Here is a 12,986-nt window from a genome sequence, read left to right on the forward strand (position 1 = left end):
TAGCTTGTTGCCAATCATTGTGTTTAATACGACCATCTCAATTATATTTTATGTCTGACGTCATCGTTCAAGTAGATTTTTGAAACCCTTAAAATTTTCAAAATCCAAATTAAGCAAACATATAATGTCTTTCTAGAGCTAACAACACAATCAGTTAAGGCAGAAATGATACACTGAAAAGGTGTACCTAGTATGAATATACAATAGTTTCTTACAATGCTTTCCTTTTTATTTTTCAAATTCGAATTTGTATATTATATACTTGTATGTATATTGTATATCCTTATCGTTTAGGTCGCTTAATATAAATCAGTTAAGGTTGGCCTAATTAAGACTTCAAAGACATCATCGTATTGATAGGTAAAAAGGACACCAGTGATAGTAGTTTTGAATCAAACGTAACTTTGTTCCGTCTACAAATATCCGTTTTATATTATACAGTTGGCGTAGGGGAAATCTCAGACAGTTGGCGTAAAGGAAATCGTTTGTTTATTCTTCAGCCGTGTATGTATGCTACATTTTATGGATATCCTAAAGTGGCAGAATACATCATATGTTAAGAAACTTGTTTATCTTATGTCCACTTGTTTATTGATGTCACAGTACTTTCCTGGTTTTACTTCGTAGAAGAAACTCTCTAGTGCTGTATTTTACTACAGGACGACGCCACAACTCCTGCGAACGGAATGTTGAAATGCGCGAAGATCCAAACAGCGATAAAATTTCCCAAACCAACTATGACATGGACTCGAGACGACAAACTTTCAATGGAAGTCCTAACAATATATCTAGGTTTACAGAGGGTGAAGATGAAGATCTTTAAGAGTGAAATCTTACTCCCAGTACAGAATCGACCGCGAAAAGCTGTACACAGTCTCAACAACAGTATGTTAGTGATTGACATAGCCGGTAAGTTGATAGATGATCAATTTTACTCGATGAAGCCCACGCATAATGTTACTTTCAAAGCGTACTGAAAAGGATCGGGGTCATCAAGAACAATAATTAATACCAGTAGAGGAGTGCCAACATTTGTTGGAGACGCTCAAAATGATACAAGATGCGACCTTAATTGCAGACAAACTGCGACAAGACCCTACTAAAGTGGCCTTAATTTGTCCAACCATTCTTTAGTGTCCTATGATAGTGATAGTGATGACGAGGATGAGAACATACTACAAAGAGTCCAAGATGTCTCAAGACGGACTTTGGATATAAAATACGTACGTCCATTTGATGGTTGCAGTTCTCCTCAAAACGTTGGTAAACTAAACTATTGTAGGGAGATGAAGGAGATGATTCAATCGCCCCCCCCCCCACATCCGTATTGTGTAGAGAAAAATCATAGTGCTTAAGACAATGGATAAACCAGAAACTATACCCAATTTATTATTTACAATAATTACAATTAACCCCTTACAAATTTTTGCTCCATATTAAACTGCCCAAACACATAGTCAAGGCCTGTTTTGAAACCTTTGACGAATGTTTTTAAATATTCTACTAATACAATCTAATTTCCATCGCCGTTACCATGTTGTTGTTATAAATGACTATACACCAAACATGTACAAAAACTAAAAAAAAATCTTTCTGTATCGCCGTGGACCAAGGAGAAACATACCATTGTTTTCATTTCTTTTAAGTAAATTGGTTTCAAGTTTATTGTCGCTTTTAATGAGAAATAAGATCACCCCACAAAGTCTACGTCGTTAACGTTATCAAACTGGAATTTCACCTTTCATTTAACCAAACACTACAGTATGTTATGGCAGCAAGACACAACATATTTTATCCTGATAACTGTTCATCCCTGCACATCTCCTAGAATACCAAAAAGTAGGCCACAAATGCAACGATTAAAACGAGCATAATGGTCATTGGACCGAAGCTTCCTGCCTTGTCCGCGTTGCAGGGTCGAGTATTGAGGGGCTTGAACGTCCTTTCCCACTGAGTCTGGATATATTCCTGGGCTGGCTTCCAGGCGCCGGGGCCGTGTAGGAGGTACTGGTAGGGAGACGCAGAACCGAAAAATACATCAAAAGCCAACTTCGGGTCAGTAAAAAATAGTTTCCCTGTAATTATAAAACGGAAAACAAACTCCTTGTCGGTCTGTCTCTCAGAATATGTATCCTTTAGTTTCGGACAATAATTAAAACATTTTTAAACGGTTAATATCAATATAGCACGACATACAGTTTTGTACCGTGATATGATGCCGGTTATTTAAAATTAAGGTGCATGTTACTGTATTTGATATCAGACTTGTTTAAAGGTAATTTCGTGCCTCTTGAACGTCAACTTTGCGATTTCTCTTCAATTTATATTTTTCGTTTAAAAAGTTGTGTGGAAATCGCTGTTCACGTCAGAATATCATAACAGCATTGAAGAACAAAACTGTTGATTAAAGTAATGTAATATACGTGGTCGTTTTATGTCATGTTTACAAAATGTATTGATGAATTGCATTTTATTATGACATTTGCCTTCCATAAAAACTTTAATGACATCTTTGAAGGACGTCTTTGATTTCTACAAGTGTTTACTTTAAGAGTGTATCGATTGGAAACAGAAATAGTTTAATGACGAGAGTGAGAATAAAGATAAACATGAAAGTAGTTCCAATGTTGTAACTCGAAGTTAACCAACATCTTGACATGAGCATTCCAACAGTTAAATTGACAAGCTAAAAGTGTTTTTGGATTATTTTTCTTACATGTTATTATGGCAAGAAAACTGAGATATGATGGGCTTTTTTATTTGTCCCGTTGGTTTGGTTTTAATTGTATTTATAATATGGATAGTATCTTTATGACGAACGTAACTTCACACATAAATCAGGTCAAACGAAATATGTACTAAAGGGTATGTTATATATTCAGTACTTGTTTATACATTCACATACAGTAATAGCAAATTGTTTGAATTGAAAGGGAGCACATACGTTTTCAGATCGTTAATGGTTGGTTGACGCTCGCCATTATGCAAAAATCGCAATCGAGTCCATAATCCTCACGGGGCTTCAGCCCTAATGCCATTATGGGCATATTTGGGCGATTATCGCATAAAGGCGAACAACAAATAATTCTAAACCTTAAATTGAATCAGATAAATGAGAACACAATCATCAGGAAAGCAAATCCATAAACGAAATCTTACTAAGATTGGGTTTGCATTCAATTTCGGCGAGTTCGTCCATGAAATCGACATAATCGACTTGTATTGTGTGTCTATGGGACGCCTTGAAGCGCCGGGCGATAGTCACCTGCTTGTTCCGGATGTCCTCCCACATCGCCGACCGGTCGGGCAGGCTTATCTCTCCTTGTACAAAATGTAAATACAATATAAAGTTCATCAATTGTTAAATCTTACCTGTGTTCGTAGGCTGCAAGATAATCTAACCTCATCTCAATCCCGAGTTGTGTAAAAGAGGAATTTGAAAGGATGAGGTAAATATTACACTCACCAGTAAGTGAGTTATGCAGCCCAAAGGTGATGATAACAAGGAATGGAAAAGCTTGAATATCGATTCACTCTCCCTTAATATGTGCATGATATAATAAAAGTCAATTAATTTTAAACACAAAGGGTCTTGCTTCGTCAGCAATGAATGACATCAAAACGAAACACAGCCTAGTTGAGTGCACTATAGACAAGACAGGTTAATAGAGGTCGGTCAGGCCATGTGCACGTCACACTGGCTTGCAATTAACTAATTAACAATTAACGTTTGTTATTCATTAAAACACTCGAAGATCGCCAGGGTGTGGTGCTCTTCATCTGGCGGAAACATATACTTGAAGAGATTCACTATGTTCTCTTTTACCTCTGTGATACTCTTGTCAAGAAAAGGAAACCCAAAAGTGTATCCCGTGGCCATTACAACGTTATCAATGTTATCAACTTTCATCCCATCTTCAAACTCCACTCCGTTTTCGGTGAAGCGGCTGACGTTAGCTTTCACAACCACGCTTCCTATGACAATCCTGTTTGGAAGCTCGTCATTCATCGTTGGGTGAGAGCCCAAAGGAGGATAGTTTGGCTGAAGGCAATACTTCGCATGATCAAACTTCTTATTTAGATTCTTAATATAAATACTCTGGACCATGTTCCAAGGTTATATCTTACGTTGGGCCATAACAAATCGTGTATTTACGCGCATGTCAAAAGGATCGCCGTCTTCCACTCCGCTGAATATCCACGCGCCGGACCGTGTGCTCAAATACACCTGTAAATTTATAAACAAATATTATAAGAATACTACCTAATGAACAATATTTGACAAACATCAGCTTTATAACATCTTTCCAGTTAGCAATGTATAAGGATATGACGTTTAAAGCGTTTGAACAGGGTCAATATGCATATGCAGGGTCGGTTTGTAGTAGATTGTTCTAAAATCCTGAGTCTTCAGTTTGAGCAAACTCAAATTTAGAAGATCGAATATATTAGTATGATTAAATTGTTTAGATATTTTGCATAAACGTTGTCTACAAAAAATATGATGTATTGACGCAATATCGAAATTATTTCACTGAGCGATAACACCAGTCTAAATATTCACAATCAGTATGTTATCACTCGTCAAAAACAATCAACAATATTAAACACATTAAGGAAGGTTTATAAAAATGCATAAGAAGCGTTGTAGACATTAAACAAGTCAAGACAGGTAACTCTTGCAGATGGTTATCTCATTGAGTGTTCAAAATTCTTGCTAGTCGGGATGTAACATATGTCTGATGTACAATATGTAACCGCCGCATCCCCCTCCTATCCGACCCAGGATAGCATTGTTACATAACATAATATATTATACATGTAGGAAGTAATATAAATGTCAGATGTAACAAAAGGTTCATTTTTGTCGAGATTGACATAATGCTAGGCTGTAAATATATCAATTGACAACATACCTCTCTATTGAACTGTATGTACGTTTTTATTCCAAATTCGTCTGCATACATGTTCAAGTACTTGTCCACTCGGGTATTGTGCATGTATATTGAGAACTCAGCAGGGATCGGGAAGTCACTGTAACACATCATCTCCTTAGTGTTAATCACTGTTGACTTCATCACACATGCCTGGTGTGGAAAAATAATAATTTCATAAGGTACTTAAGGCAGAACCATATGCATTAGAACCATATCCAACCACTGTAGATCACCGTTTTTGAAGAAAGTATCAAAGGCCAGGCATCTTAAACATACTGCTGTAACAAGAACAAACGCAACTGAACAAAACCGACACCTAAAACAATGTTTTACAACAGAATAACTATGCAAATATAATTATTATTTGGATATGTCAAGCAGAGGCAGTAACTGTCAGACCCTATAACTATGGCATATAACGTACCGATTCGATAATGAATTGTAGTCATCTTTGATCAAAATATCCGGTAAAGCTTTTCTGAAGCAACGCAAGTATTTCATTACAACAATGAGTTCGACCTTTGCTTTCCTCCTAACAAAACTAGCTTATCGATTGGGCCTTATTTCATTTCACCGTTTTATGATATATGCGGACAAAGGTTTTGCGAAACTCGTTCCTGAATCTCGAGTCGAAGACACGAGATGCACCTAATTGTATCATACAAGTGTCAATATACAAATTAGCTACGATAGGCGTACTGTTATTCAGTTGTCTAGGATTAATGCCTTATCATTTTGAAATACAAAGACAGTATGTTAGTAACTTTATCATGCATTTTGATTAGAAAGAGTGTACCGTCGAAGCAGTGCGATTAACTTTAGGTAATGTTTTGCGAACAATCATAAATCGAACGTTTTATGTGATGTGCTTTTAATCTAATCTCGGCAATTTCCTCTTAATAAGATGACAGTTTATATAAATTTAGCTGCATCACCCGATTTGGGCCTTCGGAAAAAATATTACAAATGAAATAATCAATAGTATAATAATAATAATTAATAGTAAATGGAACAAATTATGATTTTTTATGTATATTTATATATTTCAAACGTCTTTCTTTTAAATGATTGTCATTGGTGCCTCATTTATTTGACAGTTCATGACCATTAGTTTACTCATGCAACCGCCCCGACTTATTTTGACTGCATTCATATCAAAAAGCTCAATGGATTAAAAATACAAAATAACTATAACATAATATATGTCTTTCTTCATGTTCCATAAAGATTGCTTGGTAGAAAAACAACTCAAATTAAGTGGTTGTTATAATATTGATACTTTCATGTTGGACGTCATTTGAATAATATATTATCGTAATGACGTCATGTGCGTGTCGTCAAATTCAGTATTTAAATGCGCAATACATGGTCTCACTTATTAACATTTATCTTACGCAATATTAATAATATTATCATGCAATCTAATGTTTTACTTCCTGAAAAGTCATTTAACTAAAATACTTTATGCCATAATGTAAGCAAATAATAATGTATGTCCGAAGTCCTAAAAATGTGCGATACGGCTCAATTGAAAAATAGACAAATCTTAGCTGCAGTAGTGCTTTAGAATAGATCGATAGGATTATAGTTTATTACAAACATTGCTCAATACTGCATGCCACCGTTTACATAATTTGCTATTTCGATCTCAAGAAAGGTCTGTACTAAAACATTTTCCATTTTTGTATGTAATATAGTCCGTTTCAATATGTTTTGGGGCCATGTAGCATAATGTTCGGTTTCTACATGCTTGAAAGATTGTCGGATTTTATCTTCAATTTACTTCTTATTTTCAACATACTCATAAAGAGATGAATCAACTGCATATACATATTTTGAAGAAAATATAGGCTTATATCATTAGCATACTAAATTAATAGCTGTGGAGAAAATGTTGAGCCGTGGGGCAATCCCTTGCTTCCTGTATGGTCCAGCAAATACCACCACCAAATGCAACAACAGCAATACTGGCATGTCCTTCCTCAACCTCGGAGGTGTAGTGCCACAGACCACCAATATAGGAGGACCGTTCGATGCAGACTGGTTCAAGTCCCTCGTCAACGCAACACTTGATGGCCGTTAATACGCTGGCACCGCGCCTATCACTAACACTCGTTTCTTAGCCATTTTTCTATAATGAACAAAACAACATTGACGTATTAAACAATGATCAGTGTATCTGTACTTGTAAAATCAAATTGTAATTATGAGCATCAAATTAAGACAACAAACGAATTTTACTCTTGAGTGAACATTTTGTAATCAAATATAGTTTCTACGGAGTTTTTACCTTTTAGGCCGGCAATGCGTTTCTGAATGTTTTCCCATATACTTATTTAACTCAAAGTTTATCCATGAGAGGCGAAAAAACGCTGCACAAACTGACATCGGTAAGAATGTTCATATTCATAATGTAAAAGTATTAAAAAAACACTATAATAATGGCAATTGTTAAACGTAAACTTAAATATGAATAAATAACAAGGAAAAGATACTGCAACAAACCTGTTAATGTTTTAGAAGAGTATCCGACAGTAACAAAATGTCAAACTGATTACGGGATGAAAATAAATAAATATGGGACTTGGATAATGTATAACAAACTAGTGCCACAATGACAACTAAATATGTGTGAAAGGTTACATCTAAATGCAATCACTAGAGCAAAACACAAGTATTCGCTTAGGTATTTTAAAAAGTATGGATAAACTCTATTCAATGAAGTGTAAATGGGTCAAGGAATTCGTTATGTTTACATTATACCCGTTTTGAACTTTTGGCAACTTTGTATTCTTGGTAATGTATTGGTAGAGAACGGATTTGGTTATCCATCGGTAGTTGATATTAAAATAACGTATCACCAAACTTGTTTGTTTCCAATGTAGAAGATTGATTGATAGATAACGTATCCCTAAGTTCCTATCAATATTTGTTCTTTGATGTTAAGATCGTCTAATTTTCCAAACAAAATGTTGAGATTATTCACCTTTATTTCCTTCTACATAAGCGGACCATTAACCGTATTCATAACTCAAAATTCGTTCAAACTTACACATATGCCAGCTACGTTTTGACTTGACTGAATCATTGATGCTAGAGTTACGAAAACTAGTTTTATAGCTATCACCAGCATTAAATGTACGCGGGTCCACAGTAAAGGAATTTCTCTGCTAAAATGTTGTCTTTAAACATATCATAATGTCAATATAGGACCATATAGGATTCGAATACTCACAAAAGGCTATCAGTACACTCAAACCTGTGTTCCTTACACACAAGGAGGCCGTTCTGAACATGCTTGTTTTGTGCGGTATGCTACAATACCATCCAATACAATTAATATGGTTTGTATCAAATTGTTCTAAAACGTATCGAGAACGTTATCGGTACTTTTATTTCATTTTTAAGGTATATTTGTCGTACATGAAGGAATATGTCTTCATGCTCAACACTTAATAATAATGGTAGAGCATATTTTATTGATATGTTATTGTAAACTGATGCATATTTCATGAACATTCGTTCACATAACCATCACTAAATCATGTGGTAAAATTAATGTAATTTAAGACAGTGTGGTTAACAGCCGAATGCGTAAAAAGCACAATATTGAACAACCTAATATCATGGTAATTACACGTGAGTGAGGGCTAGGGTAGTTTTGATGTTAGCGTTTGGCCTACATTCTTAATAAATTATTCATTTTGTATAAGGGAGTCGAGTTTTGAAGATGGTGTGAGATAGTGAGTGAGTATTTGAGACGAACTGGAGTAGCCAGATATTGTCTGATAGTCTTGATCGAACTATGTATGTTGTACTCACTGAATAAAACAGGGAACCCGGAAACAGTGGCTTTGTGGTCAAAGTTGAGTTCACGTGAGTTCAAATGTTGAGAGTCTGTATCGTTACGTCACATTAAGCAATGCGAACCGAACTATAGCCAATAATGAATTTTCGTAAATGTTTGATTCATCTATGATATTTTTAATTTCTAAGAAGATATTCGTGTAAAAGATAACCATACGGTGATTTGGGAAATAATTATTATGCTTGCCGCTTTTGAACACATTACAAGTAGCAAGAGACAAATGGTGATTTGGACGTCACAACAACTTTCTGGTGCTCAAAAATGTTATCTTAACAATAAAGTTTCCATTTTAACCACATAATTAATGAATGCCTACTTCTCAAGTATTTGGTATTGGCAATACATTGATAAAAGTCCTATGTCGCTTCTTTATATATATACATATATATATATATATATATATATATATATATATATATATATATATATATATATATATATATATATATATATATATATATATATATATATATACAATATCTCTCGTTTGTTTGTAACTTAAACATAAATGTAATGATTCCGTTTACAGATATATACATAACCATTCTATACAACTCTGTTATGTATGCCCTAGTGCTTAATTTAGTATGCGATTGATTGCTGTTAGAAGGTTTACGGTTATTATGGTGTATACATAATGTGGACCTTAGCTTCAACTGCACTATTTCTTAAATGGATTGAAGTTAAAAATAAAATTGAAACTGTTAATCTTTGCAATTAAATACATGTGATGTTTTGCACAGAATATAAGAGGAACATAATAAAAGTAAATGTGTATACATTTAGAAACGGTTTCACAATTTAAGTAGCAAATGGAACTGTAAAAACAAATAACTCTAAAAAAACCGTTAAAAATCATATTAACGGGAGTATCTCAGAGATCAAGCAGTAAATATTATCTTCTGGACATTTTTTCTATATGATTTATTAAATAAGAACTGAAATTGATTTTAAATGTTGACCCGGTTTGGTTGTTTTTTGTTATCCTTTACGTAAATAGTCATGGGAGTTATGTGAACAACACAATCAAACCATCAGACAACAAATTGTAATTTGAAATCAAATTGTGTTATAGAGATTCAATTATAAGGCACTCATGAAAGCATGTTAAGTGGGACTTAGTTTATTAAGGGGCTGGTATTACGACCATCTAAGGCAAGAATCACTTTAATGTCTATTTAATTAAATCACTGTCATGAAACACGAATCAATGTTTATTATTATAAATGAAAATAATGCTTTGCAAGATGCATAAAGAAAATAAATTGCAAGGTATTCGTACTGTTTATTAATTCTGCAATGAAAACTACAAGGAAATGTTAAGCATCCGTAAAATAGCTTTAATCATCTTCAAAAGCTCACAGGTCAGGGGCAAAACAGACCCGGAATGAGAAACACACTAAGTTCATATACAATTAACACATATGTTACTAAAGGTCATCACCCTACTCCACCAACATATTCTTACAAGCTTAAATATGTCTGGAAATTTATGAGCAAATGAGATGCAAAACTAATGAAAGTCCAAACATAACCTGAAGAAAAAACTTAATTGTACACGTAAGAATTAATGAAAAATGCAGTTTCAATGTCTTCAATTCTTTGGTAAGATTTACCTTTACTTTTTTCAGGATTGCTGAGATCAGAGTGAGGTTGGTGCACGCAAACTGATTTAAACCCCCAGGAAATTTACATTTTGCTAGTATGTATGCACTGGCTCTTTGTTGAGTTTTATATTGTTGTAACCTGTTTCTTGTTTGATGTTTGTTTTTTGTTCTATGTTTTGGCGTTGACCCTGTGCCATTAAACGGGGTTTATGTTTAAACTTTTGGCTACTGAGCTTCTGAGTTGTTCACATTAGTATTAAAAGCTTGTGGAAATATTTACCAATTAAGTGCTAATATATCAAAAGGTTTTAATCCATAGAAGGGATTTCCAGTTATTTGATAACATTCCTGTTATATAATGCTGAGAAGCGAACCTACATGCTGCACTTAGTAGTTTTTAAAATAACATAATGCGGCATGTAAGGTCAATTCGTATCATCAAAATCAGAAAGTATATTAGAAAACTCTTCTTCATATTGAAACTCTTTGAACATTCATTATGAAATAATATTAAATAGTTAAAATCATCTCCAATGGTCTCGAACACTTTGATACAGTAGAACCTATCATGAACAGAACAGTGCATTAAGACTTGTACAATGTTTACTTTGGCATTGTGAAAAGGTTATAAAACAATGACTTTGTTAATTTCCATTACTGTCTTTACCGGTGCAAATTGTAAATGTACTCGATTTGTTTTAATTTCACGTTCACTCCTGTTATGCAGTGTCTTGTTTTATTTGTGTATGTCAAGTACAGTCTTTGATTGTATTGTCTTACAAATCTAGTAAAATGGTTTCTAATGGGTAACATTTTAACTTTGATTGATTAAAAGCTACCGCCTTAGTTCCCATAGGTAAGGAACTTATTGTCCCAATTTTCTAAATGGCTATAAACAATCTTCAGTAACAAGAAACTACATAACCAAATCTAATTTGCAAATGTACCTTAGAGAGGAAAAGAGCAGGCTCGAACATCGAAAAGCAGAAAAAGCCGTATAATTGATAAGAATCTTGTCATTGGAGTAAAAAAATGACGTAAACAAAGCTATCGCTGTTAGCCAAATAATGTATAAATGTCGCTTGCATTAAGATTATAATCCCCATTTGCCCCTTTTGAGCTATTGGATGACTTAGTTGCTATTATTTCGAACTACTTTCCACTGTTTCACCCATTTAACCATTAAGGTATTGTTTATTTATTCACTTGGCTATGTTATTTAATTGCGTTTTTAAAATACAAACCTGTGTAAAATAATAAATTGCGTTGAAATAGTATATATATAGTACTTTTAAAAAGAAATGTTTGGATGTCTTTAACGGGAGTTTATTTTTTTTCTTGTAAATACTTCAATCGCATTGCCTAGAAGAAATTACAGAATGCATATATACATGTGTTTTAATGCTCACATCGATATATAGAATTACATCTTCATGAAATTGCAGGATACAACGAAAAACTTCTATTGATTCTACGGAGTCGAATCAGCTGTTGTTTAGACATATACTTATTTGAGACGTCTTAATGATTCTGGTTCATTTGTCACTGTAAATTTAGTTTCGGCATTGACTAGCACGACCTCTGTTGATCCAATATCAACAATGAGACTGGATTTGTATATTAACTTATTTCAAATGAAGAAATGAAATGTATCCTGTTTCAATTGGTTGTTTCTTATTTTCCGAATTATCGTCAAACAAGACTTATGTATGCAGCACAATGCAAACTAGAAGTATTTTGTTTCAATTCTCGACATTGAATTTTTATAACATTTTTTAAGAAATCATCTTTGCTACAGATGGTTCTAACTGAAAAACAAACTTTGTACATTGAAATTAAAAATAAAATTTTGTATGATACCTGGTCTACAAGGGCCCTTATAGAAAATACCGTTAGAGGGTGCGGGAATTTGGGGCACAACCTATTGACGTTCTTTCTTTCATCAGAAGCAAAATTTATTTGTTTAAGATATTGGTAGGACGGTTTTGTGTTACTCCCTATTGATTATTTTCACAATTTCTATTCCGTAATGGTGTAATTTTTGCGTATTGTATAACTATATTATATCTAATAAAAAAGACCCTTTACTTGTCATAAACATTCTATATGAGGCTAACACTGTCACCCAAAGTCCCTGTAATGCCAGCAACGAAGTCGAAGCGAGGGACAATATCGCTCGCTCAGGTAAAATACACCGTGTTCAATATCGTATATTCCGTCAACGAACCCAATAACTCAACGATTGGACATACTTTTAAGATATTATCCTCGTTAAAAACCAGTCCCTTTAAAATGGTTATATCTTACTTATAATAGACCTATGATCTCTTTTCTCGAGTACAATTCCATTGTTGTCATATACATGACAGAGTATTATGTAGGCCTTAATTGTATTCAATTAATTGCATCTGACTACTATAAAATGAAAAAAAATGATACTGACACATGTGTTTAAGGCATGACACATGCTTTGGGGGTATATTTGATTAACCATAAGTAAAGCGTGTGCGAGTATTTTTATTTAAATTTATCTCTGTTTTTGCTAGCTTTTCGAATTAATGCATATTCAATAAT

The 12,986-nt window shown here is 33.9% G+C and overlaps 1 pseudogene; it reads right to left on the reverse strand.

Moving 5' to 3' along the window:
* Positions 1-1,824: 1,824 nt before the first annotated feature.
* LOC128244279 (flavin-containing monooxygenase 5-like) lies at positions 1,825-7,064 on the reverse strand (annotated as a pseudogene).
* Between the last annotated feature and the right edge of the window lie 5,922 nt (positions 7,065-12,986).

Source organism: Mya arenaria, chromosome 8 (assembly GCF_026914265.1).
Source record: "Mya arenaria isolate MELC-2E11 chromosome 8, ASM2691426v1".
Taxonomy (NCBI): Eukaryota; Metazoa; Mollusca; class Bivalvia; order Myida; family Myidae; genus Mya; species Mya arenaria.